We start from the raw sequence: 14,867 nt of genomic DNA on the forward strand, positions 1-14,867 counted from the left end.
GGAGTGGCATGGGATCGCTGGAGCTATTCTGGCAGGGCGCTCACCTCATTTGCCTAAGAATGTCACAAGGCATGCTGGGTGCAGAAAATCTTCGCCTTCCCCTCTCACAGTCAGTCATAGGGGAAAGTCAAGGCCCTCTCAGTCACTAGCCATGTCACGCCTTTGTCAAGACAGAAGCACCCCCACCCGCTCCTTCTCTGTGATCCTGCGCTACCATGCTCAGGTTTTGGCCTTACCTGGGAGCCAGAGGTGCACCCGGTGAGGGCTTGAGCGTTCGGGACGTGAGTGGACATAGGACTGGAAGTTCTGTCCATTCGAAGCAGCCAACCTTCCTGCTGCAGACAGGGGCTGTTCCCTTGGGTTTCTTTCACCTTGCTCTCGGATAAATTTGGTTGTATGCTGCAGTTGCCTGCGATGACTACAAGGTGGCGCTGCTTTCAGGTAAGAGCACAAATATGCAGAAAATGTTGGGGACTTTTGCCACATTTATCGGTGGTGGGTCTCGCACATTTTTTCCAGGGGAGAGATATTGACCTGAAACACTTTTTACTGCAGAGATGCTGTAGTTCTAAAGGCTGGTCGGGCAGAAGGGCTTAGCCGTTTCATTGCCTGCCCCCCTGCAGCCCATTTATTACCAGCAGTTGTGAGTGATGACTGCTGTTTGTAAAATATAAAAATTTCAGGACATAGAAAGTCGCAGACGGGGCTTTTGGGATGCCTGCCTATGTCTTTGTTTATTATTTATCTAATAGCTGAGTAATCTGGTCAAGATATTTCTCTTTTTTTTAACATATTGCGATAGAATAGCTACAGCTTGCTTAATGTATAAATATTAGCACTGCGTTGGCCGGGAATCGAACCCGGGTCAACTGCTTGGAAGGCAGCTATGCTCACCACTATACCACCAACTCTCCATGGCATATGTTTTTTTTAAACTCTAGACATCACAACCCTGAGTTCAATGACTATATTGCACCAGTATCAGAGGTATTTTTGGTTTACAGACCAACATGAAAATCAGGAAAAAAGTTCTTGCAACTGCTAAGGAACTGGAGATTGAAACCAATGCAAAAGCTGCGCAGAAAAGGAGAAAGGGAAAGCAGCAGTTCAAATCATTGAAATAAGCATATTTTGGCAACAAGGGAAAAACAGCAGGGTAGAGAAAGAAAACAGCTCCACGAAATTCACAGGAGATTGATAATAGCAGGACAAAAAAAGGGAATAATAACGTTCCAAGCAGGCTCAGAAAGAAGTGCGAGTGTCCCATCTTTCTTTAATGGTCATAACTGTGCATCATTTCCTTTGAAGTGTAGAGTTGATTCTCTGACCATCTGTCTCCCTGACTTTGAGCAGAGACCGATAGTTGAGCAGTCTCTTCCCACAAAAAGCTGGCACAAGCCTGCTGTTTTCCGCTCTGCCAGCGTGGAAACGAGAGAGTGGTCCTCACAAGAAAAAAATTCAATCCATGCTAGCAGAGGATGGTTTCGATCCATCGACCTCTGGGTTATGGGCCCAGCACGCTTCCGCTGCGCCACTCTGCTTCCTGCTCAAAATCCTGTGGTTATGCAGATCAGGAGCCTTCAGAGGAGTGGCATGGGATCGCTGGAGCTATTCTGGCAGGGCTCTCACCTCATTTGCCTAAGAATGTCACAAGGCATGCTGGGTGCAGAAAATCTTCGCCTTCCCCTCTCACAGTCAGTCATAGGGGAAAGTCAAGGCCCTCTCAGTCACTAGCCATATCACGCCTTTGTCAAGACAGAAGCACCCCCACCCGCTCCTTCTCTGTGATCCTGCGCTACCATGCTCAGGTTTTGGCCTTACCTGGGAGCCAGAGGTGCACCCGGTGAGGGCTTGCCCGGTATGAGCGTTTGGGAGCGTTCGGGACGTGTGTGGACTTAGGACTGGAAGTTCTGTCCATTCGAAGCAGCCAACCTTCCTGCTGCAGACAGGGGCTGTTCTCTTGGGTTTCTTTCACCTTGCTCTCGGATAAATTTGGTTGTATGCTGCAGTTGCCTGCGATGACTACAAGGTGGCGCTGCTTTCAGGTAAGAGCACAAATATGCAGAAAATGTTGGGGACTTTTGCCACATTTATCGGTGGTGGGTCTCGCACATTTTTTCCAGGGGAGAGATATTGACCTGAAACACTTTTTACTGCAGAGATGCTGCAGTTCTAAAGGCTGGTCGGGCAGAAGGGCTTAGCCGTTTCATTGCCTGCCCCCCTGCAGCCCATTTATTACCAGCAGTTGTGAGTGGTGACTGCTGTTTGTAAAATATAAAAATTTCAGGACATAGAAAGTCGCAGACGGGGCTTTTGGGATGCCTGCCTATGTCCTTGTTTATTATTTATCTAATAGCTGAGTGATCTGGTCAAGATATTTCTCTTTTTTTTAACATATTGCGTTAAAATAGCTACAGCTTGCTTAATGTATAAATATTAGCACTGCGTTGGCCGGGAATCGAACCCGGGTCAACTGCTTGGAAGGCAGCTATGCTCACCACTATACCACCAACGCTCCGTGGCATATGTTTTTTTAAACTCTAGACATCACAACCCTGAGTTCAATGACTATATTGCACCAGTATCAGAGGTATTTTTGGTTTACAGACCAACATGAAAATCAGGAAAAAAGTTCTTGCAACTGCTAAGGAACTGGAGATTGAAACCAATGCAAAAGCTGCGCAGAAAAGGAGAAAGGGAAAGCAGCAGTTCAAATCATTGAAATAAGATATATTGGCAGCAAGGGAAAAACAGCAGGGTAGAGAAAGAAAACAGCTCCACGAAATTCACAGGAGATTGATAATAGCAGTACAAAAAAAGGGAATAATAACGTTCCAAGCAGCCTCAGAAAGAAGTGCGAGGGTCCCATCTTTCGTTAATGGTCATAACTGTGCATCATTTCCTTTGAAGTGTAGGGTTGATTCTCTGACCATCTGTCTCCCTGACTTTGAGCAGAGACCGATAGTTGAGCAGTCTCTTCCCACAAAAAGCTGGCACAAGCCTGCTGTTTTCCGCTCTGGCAGCGTGGAAACGAGAGAGTGGTCCTCACAAGAAAAAAAATCAATCCATGCTAGCAGAGGATGGTTTCGATCCATGGACCTCTGGGGAATGGGCCCAGCACGCTTCCGCTGCGCCACTCTGCTTCCTGCTCAAAATGCTGTGGTTATGCAGATCAGGAGCCTTCAGAGGAGTGGCATGGGATCGCTGGAGCTATTCTGGCAGGGCTCTCACCTCATTTGCCTAAGAATGTCACAAGGCATGCTGGGTCTAGAAAATCTTCACCTTCCCCTCTCACAGTCAGTCATAGGGGAAAGTCAAGGCCCTCTCAGTCACTAGCCATGTCACGCCTTTGTCAAGACAGAAGCACCCCCACCCGCTCCTTCTCTGTGATCCTGCGCTACCATGCTCAGGTTTTGGCCTTACCTGGGAGCCAGAGGTGCACCCGGTGAGGGCTTGCCCGGTATGAGCGTTTGGGACGTGAGTGGACTTAGGACTGGAAGTTCTGTCCATTCGAAGCAGCCAACCTTCCTGCTGCAGACAGGGGCTGTTCCCTTGGGTTTCTTTCACCTTGCTCTCGGATAAATTTGGTTGTATGCTGCAGTTGCCTGCGATGACTACAAGATGGCGCTGCTTTCAGGTAAGAGCACAAATATGCAGAAAATGTTGGGGACTTTTGCCACATTTATCGGTGGTGGGTCTCGCACATTTTTTCCAGGGGAGAGATATTGACCTGAAACTCTTTTTACTGCAGAGATTCTGCAGTTCTAAAGGCTGGTCGGGCAGAAGGGCTTAGCCGTTTCATTGCCTGCCCCCCTGCAGCCCATTTATTACCAGCAGTTATGAGTGGTGACTGCTGTTTGTAAAATATAAAAATTTCAGGACATAGAAAGTCGCAGACAGGGCTTTTGGGATGCCTGCCTATGTCTTTGTTTATTATTTATATAATAGCTGAGTAATCTGGTCAAGATATTTCTCTTTTTTTTAACATATTGCGTTAGAATAGCTACAGCTTGCTTAATGTATAAATATTAGCACTGCGTTGGCCGGGAATCAAACCCGGGTCAACTGCTTGGAAGGCAGCTATGCTCACCACTATACCACCAACGCTCCGTGGTATATGTTTTTTTTAAACTCTAGACATCACAACCCTGAGTTCAATGACTATATTGCACCAGTATCAGAGGTATTTTTGGTTTACAGACCAACATGAAAATCAGGAAAAAAGTTCTTGCAACTGCTAAGGAACTGGAGATTGAAACCAATGCAAAAGCTGCGCAGAAAAGGAGAAAGGGAAAGCAGCAGTTCAAATCATTGAAATAAGCATATATTGGCAGCAAGGGAAAAACAGCAGGGTAGAGAAAGAAAACAGCTCCACGAAATTCACAGGAGATTGATAATAGCAGGACAAAAAAAGGGAATAATAACGTTCCAAGCAGGCTCAGAAAGAAGTGCGAGGGTCCCATCTTTCTTTAATGGTCATAACTGTGCATCATTTCCTTTGAAGTGTAGGGTTGATTCTCTGACCATCTGTCTCCCTGACTTTGAGCAGAGACCGATAGTTGAGCAGTCTCTTCCCACAAAAAGCTGGCACAAGCCTGCTGTTTTCCGCTCTGGCAGCGTGGAAACGAGAGAGTGGTCCTCACAAGAAAAAAAATCAATCCATGCTAGCAGAGGATGGTTTCGATCCATCGACCTCTGGGTTATGGGCCCAGCACGCTTCCGCTGCGCCACTCTGCTTCCTGTTCAAAATGCTGTGGTTATGCAGATCAGTAGCCTTCAGAGGAGTGGCATGGGATCGCTGGAGCTATTCTGGCAGGGCTCTCACCTCATTTGCCTTAGAATGTCACAAGGCATGCTGGGTGCAGAAAATCTTCGCCTTCCCCTCTCACAGTCAGTCATAGGGGAAAGTCAAGGCCCTCTCATTTACTAGCCATGTCACGCCTTTGTCAAGACAGAAGCACCCCCACCCGCTCCTTCTCTGTGATCCTGCGCTACCATGCTCAGGTTTTGGCCTTACCTGGGAGCCAGAGGTGCACCCGGTGAGGGCTTGCCCGGTATGAGCGTTTGGGAGCATTCGGGACGTGAGTGGACTTAGGACTGGAAGTTCTGTCCATTCGAAGCAGCCAACCTTCCTGCTGCAGACAGGGGCTGTTCCCTTGGGTTTCTTTCACCTTGCTCTCGGATAAATTTGGTTGTATGCTGCAGTTGCCTGCGATGACTACAAGGTGGCGCTGCTTTCAGGTAAGAGCACAAATATGCAGAAAATGTTGGGGACTTTTGCCACATTTATCGGTGGTGGGTCTCGCACATTTTTTCCAGGGGAGAGATATTGACCTGAAACACTTTTTACTGCAGAGATTCTGCAGTTCTAAAGGCTGGTCGGGCTGAAGGGCTTAGCCGTTTCATTGCCTGCCCCCCTGCAGCCCATTTATTACCAGCAGTTGTGAGTGGTGACTGCTGTTTGTAAAATATAAAAATTTCAGGACATAGAAAGTCGCAGACGGGGCTTTTGGGATGCCTGCCTATGTCTTTGTTTATTATTTATCTAATAGCTGAGTAATCTGGTCAAGATATTTCTCTTTTTTTTAACATATTGCGTTAGAATAGCTACAGCTTGCTTAATGTATAAATATTAGCACTGCGTTGGCCGGGAATCAAACCCGGGTCAACTGCTTGGAAGGCAGCTATGCTCACCACTATACCACCAACGCTCCGGGGCATATGTTTTTTTTAAACTCTAGACATCACAACCCTGAGTTCAATTACTATATTGCACCAGTATCAGAGGTATTTTTGGTTTACAGACCAACATGAAAATCAGGAAAAAAGTTCTTGCAACTGCTAAGGAACTGGAGATTGAAACCAATGCAAAAGCTGCGCAGAAAAGGAGAAAGGGAAAGCAGCAGTTCAAATCATTGAAATAAGCATATATTGGCAGCAAGGGAAAAACAGCAGGGTAGAGAAAGAAAACAGCTCCACGAAATTCACAGGAGATTGATAATAGCAGGACAAAAAAAGGGAATAATAACGTTCCAAGCAGCCTCAGAAAGAAGTGCGAGGGTCCCATCTTTCGTTAATGGTCATAACTGTGCATCATTTCCTTTGAAGTGTAGGGTTGATTCTCTGACCATCTGTCTCCCTGACTTTGAGCAGAGACCGATAGTTGAGCAGTCTCTTCCCACAAAAAGCTGGCACAAGCCTGCTTTTTTCCGCTCTGGCAGCGTGGAAACGAGAGAGTGGTCCTCACAAGAAAAAAAATCAATCCATGCTAGCAGAGGATGGTTTCGATCCATCGACCTCTGGGTTATGGGCCCAGCACGCTTCCGCTGCGCCACTCTGCTTCCTACTCAAAATGCTGTGGTTATGCAGATCAGGAGCCTTCAGAGGAGTGGCATGGGATCGCTGGAGCTATTCTGGCAGGGCGCTCACCTCATTTGCCTAAGAATGTCACAAGGCATGCTGGGTGCAGAAAATCTTCGCCTTCCCCTCTCACAGTCAGTCATAGGGGAAAGTCAAGGCCCTCTCAGTCACTAGCCATGTCACGCCTTTGTCAAGACAGAAGCACCCCCACCCGCTCCTTCTCTGTGATCCTGCGCTACCATGCTCAGGTTTTGGCCTTACCTGGGAGCCAGAGGTGCACCCGGTGAGGGCTTGCCCGGTATGAGCGTTCGGGACGTGAGTGGACTTAGGACTGGAAGTTCTGTCCATTCGAAGCAGCCAACCTTCCTGCTGCAGACAGGGGCTGTTCCCTTGGGTTTCTTTCACCTTGCTCTCGGATAAATTTGGTTGTATGCTGCAGTTGCCTGCGATGACTACAAGGTGGCGCTGCTTTCAGGTAAGAGCACAAATATGCAGAAAATGTTGGGGACTTTTGCCACATTTATCGGTGGTGGGTCTCGCACATTTTTTCCAGGGGAGAGATATTGACCTGAAACACTTTTTACTGCAGAGATGCTGTAGTTCTAAAGGCTGGTCGGGCAGAAGGGCTTAGCCGTTTCATTGCCTGCCCCCCTGCAGCCCATTTATTACCAGCAGTTGTGAGTGGTGACTGCTGTTTGTAAAATATAAAAATTTCAGGACATAGAAAGTCGCAGACGGGGCTTTTGGGATGCCTGCCTATGTCTTTGTTTATTATTTATCTAATAGCTGAGTGATCTGGTCAAGATATTTCTCTTTTTTTTAACATATTGCGTTAAAATAGCTACAGCTTGCTTAATGTATAAATATTAGCACTGCGTTGGCCGGGAATCGAACCCGGGTCAACTGCTTGGAAGGCAGCTATGCTCACCACTATACCACCAACGCTCCGTGGCATATGTTTTTTTAAACTCTAGACATCACAACCCTGAGTTCAATGACTATATTGCACCAGTATCAGAGGTATTTTTGGTTTACAGACCAACATGAAAATCAGGAAAAAAGTTCTTGCAACTGCTAAGGAACTGGAGATTGAAACCAATGCAAAAGCTGCGCAGAAAAGGAGAAAGGGAAAGCAGCAGTTCAAATCATTGAAATAAGATATATTGGCAGCAAGGGAAAAACAGCAGGGTAGAGAAAGAAAACAGCTCCACGAAATTCACAGGAGATTGATAATAGCAGTACAAAAAAAGGGAATAATAACGTTCCAAGCAGCCTCAGAAAGAAGTGCGAGGGTCCCATCTTTCGTTAATGGTCATAACTGTGCATCATTTCCTTTGAAGTGTAGGGTTGATTCTCTGACCATCTGTCTCCCTGACTTTGAGCAGAGACCGATAGTTGAGCAGTCTCTTCCCACAAAAAGCTGGCACAAGCCTGCTGTTTTCCGCTCTGGCAGCGTGGAAACGAGAGAGTGGTCCTCACAAGAAAAAAAATCAATCCATGCTAGCAGAGGATGGTTTCGATCCATGGACCTCTGGGGAATGGGCCCAGCACGCTTCCGCTGCGCCACTCTGCTTCCTGCTCAAAATGCTGTGGTTATGCAGATCAGGAGCCTTCAGAGGAGTGGCATGGGATCGCTGGAGCTATTCTGGCAGGGCTCTCACCTCATTTGCCTAAGAATGTCACAAGGCATGCTGGGTCTAGAAAATCTTCACCTTCCCCTCTCACAGTCAGTCATAGGGGAAAGTCAAGGCCCTCTCAGTCACTAGCCATGTCACGCCTTTGTCAAGACAGAAGCACCCCCACCCGCTCCTTCTCTGTGATCCTGCGCTACCATGCTCAGGTTTTGGCCTTACCTGGGAGCCAGAGGTGCACCCGGTGAGGGCTTGCCCGGTATGAGCGTTTGGGACGTGAGTGGACTTAGGACTGGAAGTTCTGTCCATTCGAAGCAGCCAACCTTCCTGCTGCAGACAGGGGCTGTTCCCTTGGGTTTCTTTCACCTTGCTCTCGGATAAATTTGGTTGTATGCTGCAGTTGCCTGCGATGACTACAAGATGGCGCTGCTTTCAGGTAAGAGCACAAATATGCAGAAAATGTTGGGGACTTTTGCCACATTTATCGGTGGTGGGTCTCGCACATTTTTTCCAGGGGAGAGATATTGACCTGAAACTCTTTTTACTGCAGAGATTCTGCAGTTCTAAAGGCTGGTCGGGCAGAAGGGCTTAGCCGTTTCATTGCCTGCCCCCCTGCAGCCCATTTATTACCAGCAGTTATGAGTGGTGACTGCTGTTTGTAAAATATAAAAATTTCAGGACATAGAAAGTCGCAGACAGGGCTTTTGGGATGCCTGCCTATGTCTTTGTTTATTATTTATATAATAGCTGAGTAATCTGGTCAAGATATTTCTCTTTTTTTTAACATATTGCGTTAGAATAGCTACAGCTTGCTTAATGTATAAATATTAGCACTGCGTTGGCCGGGAATCAAACCCGGGTCAACTGCTTGGAAGGCAGCTATGCTCACCACTATACCACCAACGCTCCGTGGTATATGTTTTTTTTAAACTCTAGACATCACAACCCTGAGTTCAATGACTATATTGCACCAGTATCAGAGGTATTTTTGGTTTACAGACCAACATGAAAATCAGGAAAAAAGTTCTTGCAACTGCTAAGGAACTGGAGATTGAAACCAATGCAAAAGCTGCGCAGAAAAGGAGAAAGGGAAAGCAGCAGTTCAAATCATTGAAATAAGCATATATTGGCAGCAAGGGAAAAACAGCAGGGTAGAGAAAGAAAACAGCTCCACGAAATTCACAGGAGATTGATAATAGCAGGACAAAAAAAGGGAATAATAACGTTCCAAGCAGGCTCAGAAAGAAGTGCGAGGGTCCCATCTTTCTTTAATGGTCATAACTGTGCATCATTTCCTTTGAAGTGTAGGGTTGATTCTCTGACCATCTGTCTCCCTGACTTTGAGCAGAGACCGATAGTTGAGCAGTCTCTTCCCACAAAAAGCTGGCACAAGCCTGCTGTTTTCCGCTCTGGCAGCGTGGAAACGAGAGAGTGGTCCTCACAAGAAAAAAAATCAATCCATGCTAGCAGAGGATGGTTTCGATCCATCGACCTCTGGGTTATGGGCCCAGCACGCTTCCGCTGCGCCACTCTGCTTCCTGTTCAAAATGCTGTGGTTATGCAGATCAGTAGCCTTCAGAGGAGTGGCATGGGATCGCTGGAGCTATTCTGGCAGGGCTCTCACCTCATTTGCCTTAGAATGTCACAAGGCATGCTGGGTGCAGAAAATCTTCGCCTTCCCCTCTCACAGTCAGTCATAGGGGAAAGTCAAGGCCCTCTCATTTACTAGCCATGTCACGCCTTTGTCAAGACAGAAGCACCCCCACCCGCTCCTTCTCTGTGATCCTGCGCTACCATGCTCAGGTTTTGGCCTTACCTGGGAGCCAGAGGTGCACCCGGTGAGGGCTTGCCCGGTATGAGCGTTTGGGAGCATTCGGGACGTGAGTGGACTTAGGACTGGAAGTTCTGTCCATTCGAAGCAGCCAACCTTCCTGCTGCAGACAGGGGCTGTTCCCTTGGGTTTCTTTCACCTTGCTCTCGGATAAATTTGGTTGTATGCTGCAGTTGCCTGCGATGACTACAAGGTGGCGCTGCTTTCAGGTAAGAGCACAAATATGCAGAAAATGTTGGGGACTTTTGCCACATTTATCGGTGGTGGGTCTCGCACATTTTTTCCAGGGGAGAGATATTGACCTGAAACACTTTTTACTGCAGAGATTCTGCAGTTCTAAAGGCTGGTCGGGCTGAAGGGCTTAGCCGTTTCATTGCCTGCCCCCCTGCAGCCCATTTATTACCAGCAGTTGTGAGTGGTGACTGCTGTTTGTAAAATATAAAAATTTCAGGACATAGAAAGTCGCAGACGGGGCTTTTGGGATGCCTGCCTATGTCTTTGTTTATTATTTATCTAATAGCTGAGTAATCTGGTCAAGATATTTCTCTTTTTTTTAACATATTGCGTTAGAATAGCTACAGCTTGCTTAATGTATAAATATTAGCACTGCGTTGGCCGGGAATCAAACCCGGGTCAACTGCTTGGAAGGCAGCTATGCTCACCACTATACCACCAACGCTCCGGGGCATATGTTTTTTTTAAACTCTAGACATCACAACCCTGAGTTCAATTACTATATTGCACCAGTATCAGAGGTATTTTTGGTTTACAGACCAACATGAAAATCAGGAAAAAAGTTCTTGCAACTGCTAAGGAACTGGAGATTGAAACCAATGCAAAAGCTGCGCAGAAAAGGAGAAAGGGAAAGCAGCAGTTCAAATCATTGAAATAAGCATATATTGGCAGCAAGGGAAAAACAGCAGGGTAGAGAAAGAAAACAGCTCCACGAAATTCACAGGAGATTGATAATAGCAGGACAAAAAAAGGGAATAATAACGTTCCAAGCAGCCTCAGAAAGAAGTGCGAGGGTCCCATCTTTCGTTAATGGTCATAACTGTGCATCATTTCCTTTGAAGTGTAGGGTTGATTCTCTGACCATCTGTCTCCCTGACTTTGAGCAGAGACCGATAGTTGAGCAGTCTCTTCCCACAAAAAGCTGGCACAAGCCTGCTTTTTTCCGCTCTGGCAGCGTGGAAACGAGAGAGTGGTCCTCACAAGAAAAAAAATCAATCCATGCTAGCAGAGGATGGTTTCGATCCATCGACCTCTGGGTTATGGGCCCAGCACGCTTCCGCTGCGCCACTCTGCTTCCTACTCAAAATGCTGTGGTTATGCAGATCAGGAGCCTTCAGAGGAGTGGCATGGGATCGCTGGAGCTATTCTGGCAGGGCGCTCACCTCATTTGCCTAAGAATGTCACAAGGCATGCTGGGTGCAGAAAATCTTCGCCTTCCCCTCTCACAGTCAGTCATAGGGGAAAGTCAAGGCCCTCTCAGTCACTAGCCATGTCACGCCTTTGTCAAGACAGAAGCACCCCCACCCGCTCCTTCTCTGTGATCCTGCGCTACCATGCTCAGGTTTTGGCCTTACCTGGGAGCCAGAGGTGCACCCGGTGAGGGCTTGCCCGGTATGAGCGTTCGGGACGTGAGTGGACTTAGGACTGGAAGTTCTGTCCATTCGAAGCAGCCAACCTTCCTGCTGCAGACAGGGGCTGTTCCCTTGGGTTTCTTTCACCTTGCTCTCGGATAAATTTGGTTGTATGCTGCAGTTGCCTGCGATGACTACAAGGTGGCGCTGCTTTCAGGTAAGAGCACAAATATGCAGAAAATGTTGGGGACTTTTGCCACATTTATCGGTGGTGGGTCTCGCACATTTTTTCCAGGGGAGAGATATTGACCTGAAACACTTTTTACTGCAGAGATGCTGTAGTTCTAAAGGCTGGTCGGGCAGAAGGGCTTAGCCGTTTCATTGCCTGCCCCCCTGCAGCCCATTTATTACCAGCAGTTGTGAGTGGTGACTGCTGTTTGTAAAATATAAAAATTTCAGGACATAGAAAGTCGCAGACGGGGCTTTTGGGATGCCTGCCTATGTCTTTGTTTATTATTTATCTAATAGCTGAATAATCTGGTCAAGATATTTCTCTTTTTTTTAACATATTGCGTTAGAATAGCTACAGCTTGCTTAATGTATAAATATTAGCACTGCGTTGGCCGGGAATCAAACCCGGGTCAACTGCTTGGAAGGCAGCTATGCTCACCACTATAACACCAACGCTCCATAGCATATGTTTTTTTTAAACTCTAGACATCACAACCCTGAGTTCAATGACTATATTGCACCAGTATCAGAGGTATTTTTGGTTTACAGACCAACATGAAAATCAGGAAAAAAGTTCTTGCAACTGCTAAGGAACTGGAGATTGAAACCAATGCAAAAGCTGCGCAGAAAAGGAGAAAGGGAAAGCAGCAGTTCAAATCATTGAAATAAGCATATATTGGCAGCAAGGGAAAAACAGCAGGGTAGAGAAAGAAAACAGCTCCACGAAATTCACAGGAGATTGATAATAGCAGGACAAAAAAAGGGAATAATAACGTTCCAAGCAGGCTCAGAAAGAAGTGCGAGGGTCCCATCTTTCTTTAATGGTCATAACTGTGCATCATTTCCTTTGAAGTGTAGGGTTGATTCTCTGACCATCTGTCTCCCTGACTTTGAGCAGAGACCGATAGTTGAGCAGTCTCTTCCCACAAAAAGCTGGCACAAGCCTGCTGTTTTCCGCTCTGGCAGCGTGGAAACGAGAGAGTGGTCCTCACAAGAAAAAAAATCAATCCATGCTAGCAGAGGATGGTTTCGATCCATCGACCTCTGGGTTATGGGCCCAGCACGCTTCCGCTGCGCCACTCTGCTTCCTGTTCAAAATGCTGTGGTTATGCAGATCAGGAGCCTTCAGAGGAGTGGCATGGGATCGCTGGAGCTATTCTGGCAGGGCTCTCACCTCATTTGCCTAAGAATGTCACAAGGCATGCTGGGTGCAGAAAATCTTCGCCTTCCCCTCTCACAGTCAGTCATAGGGGAAAGTCAAGGCCCTCTCAGTCACTAGCCATGTCACGCCTTTGTCAAGACAGAAGCACCCCCACCCGCTCCTTCTCTGTGATCCTGCGCTACCATGCTCAGGTTTTGGCCTTACCTGGGAGCCAGAGGTGCACCCGGTGAGGGCTTGCCCGGTATGAGCGTTTGGGAGCGTTCGGGACGTGAGTGGACTTAGGACTGGAAGTTCTGTCCATTCGAAGCAGCCAACCTTCCTGCTGCAGACAGGGGCTGTTCCCTTGGGTTTCTTTCACCTTGCTCTCGGATAAATTTGGTTGTATGCTGCAGTTGCCTGCGATGACTACAAGGTGGCGCTGCTTTCAGGTAAAAGCACAAATATGCAGAAAATGTTGGGGACTTTTGCCACATTTATCGGTGGTGGGTCTCGCACATTTTTTCCAGGGGAGAGATATTGACCTGAAACACTTTTTACTGCAGAGATTCTGCAGTTCTAAAGGCTGGTCGGGCAGAAGGGCTTAGCCGTTTCATTGCCTGCCCCCCTGCAGCCCATTTATTACCAGCAGTTGTGAGTGGTGACTGCTGTTTGTAAAATATAAAAATTTCAGGACATAGAAAGTCGCAGACGGGGCTTTTGGGATGCCTGCCTATGTCTTTGTTTATTATTTATCTAATAGCTGAGTAATCTGGTCAAGATATTTCTCTTTTTTTTAACATATTGCGATAGAATAGCTACAGCTTGCTTAATGTTTAAATATTAGCACTGCGTTGGCCAGGAATCGAACCCGGGTCAACTGCTTGGAAGGCAGCTATGCTCACCACTATACCACCAACTCTCCATGGCATATGTTTTTTTTAAACTCTAGACATCACAACCCTGAGTTCAATGACTATATTGCACCAGTATCAGAGGTATTTTTGGTTTACAGACCAACATGAAAATCAGGAAAAAAGTTCTTGCAACTGCTAAGGAACTGGAGATTGAAACCAATGCAAAAGCTGCGCAGAAAAGGAGAAAGGGAAAGCAGCAGTTCAAATCATTGAAATAAGCATATTTTGGCAGCAAGGGAAAAACAGCAGGGTAGAGAAAGAAAACAGCTCCACGAAATTCACAGGAGATTGATAATAGCAGGACAAAAAAAGGGAATAATAACGTTCCAAGCAGGCTCAGAAAGAAGTGCGAGGGTCCCATCTTTCTTTAATGGTCATAACTGTGCATCATTTCCTTTGAAGTGTAGAGTTGATTCCCTGACCATCTGTCTCCCTGACTTTGAGCAGAGACCGATAGTTGAGCAGTCTCTTCCCACAAAAAGCTGGCACAAGCCTGCTGTTTTCCGCTCTGCCAGCGTGGAAACGAAAGAGTGGTCCTCACAAGAAAAAAATTCAATCCATGCTAGCAGAGGATGGTTTCGATCCATCGACCTCTAGGTTATGGGCCCAGCACGCTTCCGCTGCGCCACTCTGCTTCCTGCTCAAAATCCTGTGGTTATGCAGATCAGGAGCCTTCAGAGGAGTGGCATGGGATCGCTGGAGCTATTCTGGCAGGGCTCTCACCTCATTTGCCTAAGAATGTCACAAGGCATGCTGGGTGCAGAAAATCTTCGCCTTCCCCTCTCACAGTCAGTCATAGGGGAAAGTCAAGGCCCTCTCAGTCACTAGCCATATCACGCCTTTGTCAAGACAGAAGCACCCCCACCCGCTCCTTCTCTGTGATCCTGCGCTACCATGCTCAGGTTTTGGCCTTACCTGGGAGCCAGAGGTGCACCCGGTGAGGGCTTGCCCGGTATGAGCGTTTGGGAGCGTTCGGGACGTGTGTGGACTTAGGACTGGAAGTTCTGTCCATTCGAAGCAGCCAACCTTCCTGCTGCAGACAGGGGCTGTTCTCTTGGGTTTCTTTCACCTTGCTCTCGGATAAATTTGGTTGTATGCTGCAGTTGCCTGCGATGACTACAAGGTGGCGCTGCTTTCAGGTAAGAGCACAAATATGCAGAAAATGTTGGGGAC

The 14,867-nt window shown here is 47.2% G+C and overlaps 6 non-coding genes across 6 annotated transcripts; all 6 read right to left on the reverse strand.

The window, feature by feature from the left end:
* Positions 1 to 2,443: 2,443 nt before the first annotated feature.
* TRNAG-UCC (transfer RNA glycine (anticodon UCC)) lies at positions 2,444 to 2,515 on the reverse strand. The gene has a single exon. It is a non-coding gene; the product is annotated as a tRNA-Gly (tRNA).
* Positions 2,516 to 4,035: 1,520 nt separating this feature from the next.
* TRNAG-UCC (transfer RNA glycine (anticodon UCC)) lies at positions 4,036 to 4,107 on the reverse strand. Its single transcript has one exon. It is a non-coding gene; the product is annotated as a tRNA-Gly (tRNA).
* A 1,532-nt stretch (positions 4,108 to 5,639) lies between these two features.
* Positions 5,640 to 5,711, reverse strand: TRNAG-UCC (transfer RNA glycine (anticodon UCC)). The gene has a single exon. It is a non-coding gene; the product is annotated as a tRNA-Gly (tRNA).
* A 1,522-nt stretch (positions 5,712 to 7,233) lies between these two features.
* TRNAG-UCC (transfer RNA glycine (anticodon UCC)) lies at positions 7,234 to 7,305 on the reverse strand. The gene has a single exon. It is a non-coding gene; the product is annotated as a tRNA-Gly (tRNA).
* Positions 7,306 to 8,825: 1,520 nt separating this feature from the next.
* TRNAG-UCC (transfer RNA glycine (anticodon UCC)) lies at positions 8,826 to 8,897 on the reverse strand. The gene has a single exon. It is a non-coding gene; the product is annotated as a tRNA-Gly (tRNA).
* A 1,532-nt stretch (positions 8,898 to 10,429) lies between these two features.
* TRNAG-UCC (transfer RNA glycine (anticodon UCC)) lies at positions 10,430 to 10,501 on the reverse strand. The gene has a single exon. It is a non-coding gene; the product is annotated as a tRNA-Gly (tRNA).
* Between the last annotated feature and the right edge of the window lie 4,366 nt (positions 10,502 to 14,867).

This window comes from Pleurodeles waltl, unplaced genomic scaffold (genome assembly GCF_031143425.1).
Source record: "Pleurodeles waltl isolate 20211129_DDA unplaced genomic scaffold, aPleWal1.hap1.20221129 scaffold_69, whole genome shotgun sequence".
NCBI classification, from domain to species: domain Eukaryota; kingdom Metazoa; phylum Chordata; class Amphibia; order Caudata; family Salamandridae; genus Pleurodeles; species Pleurodeles waltl.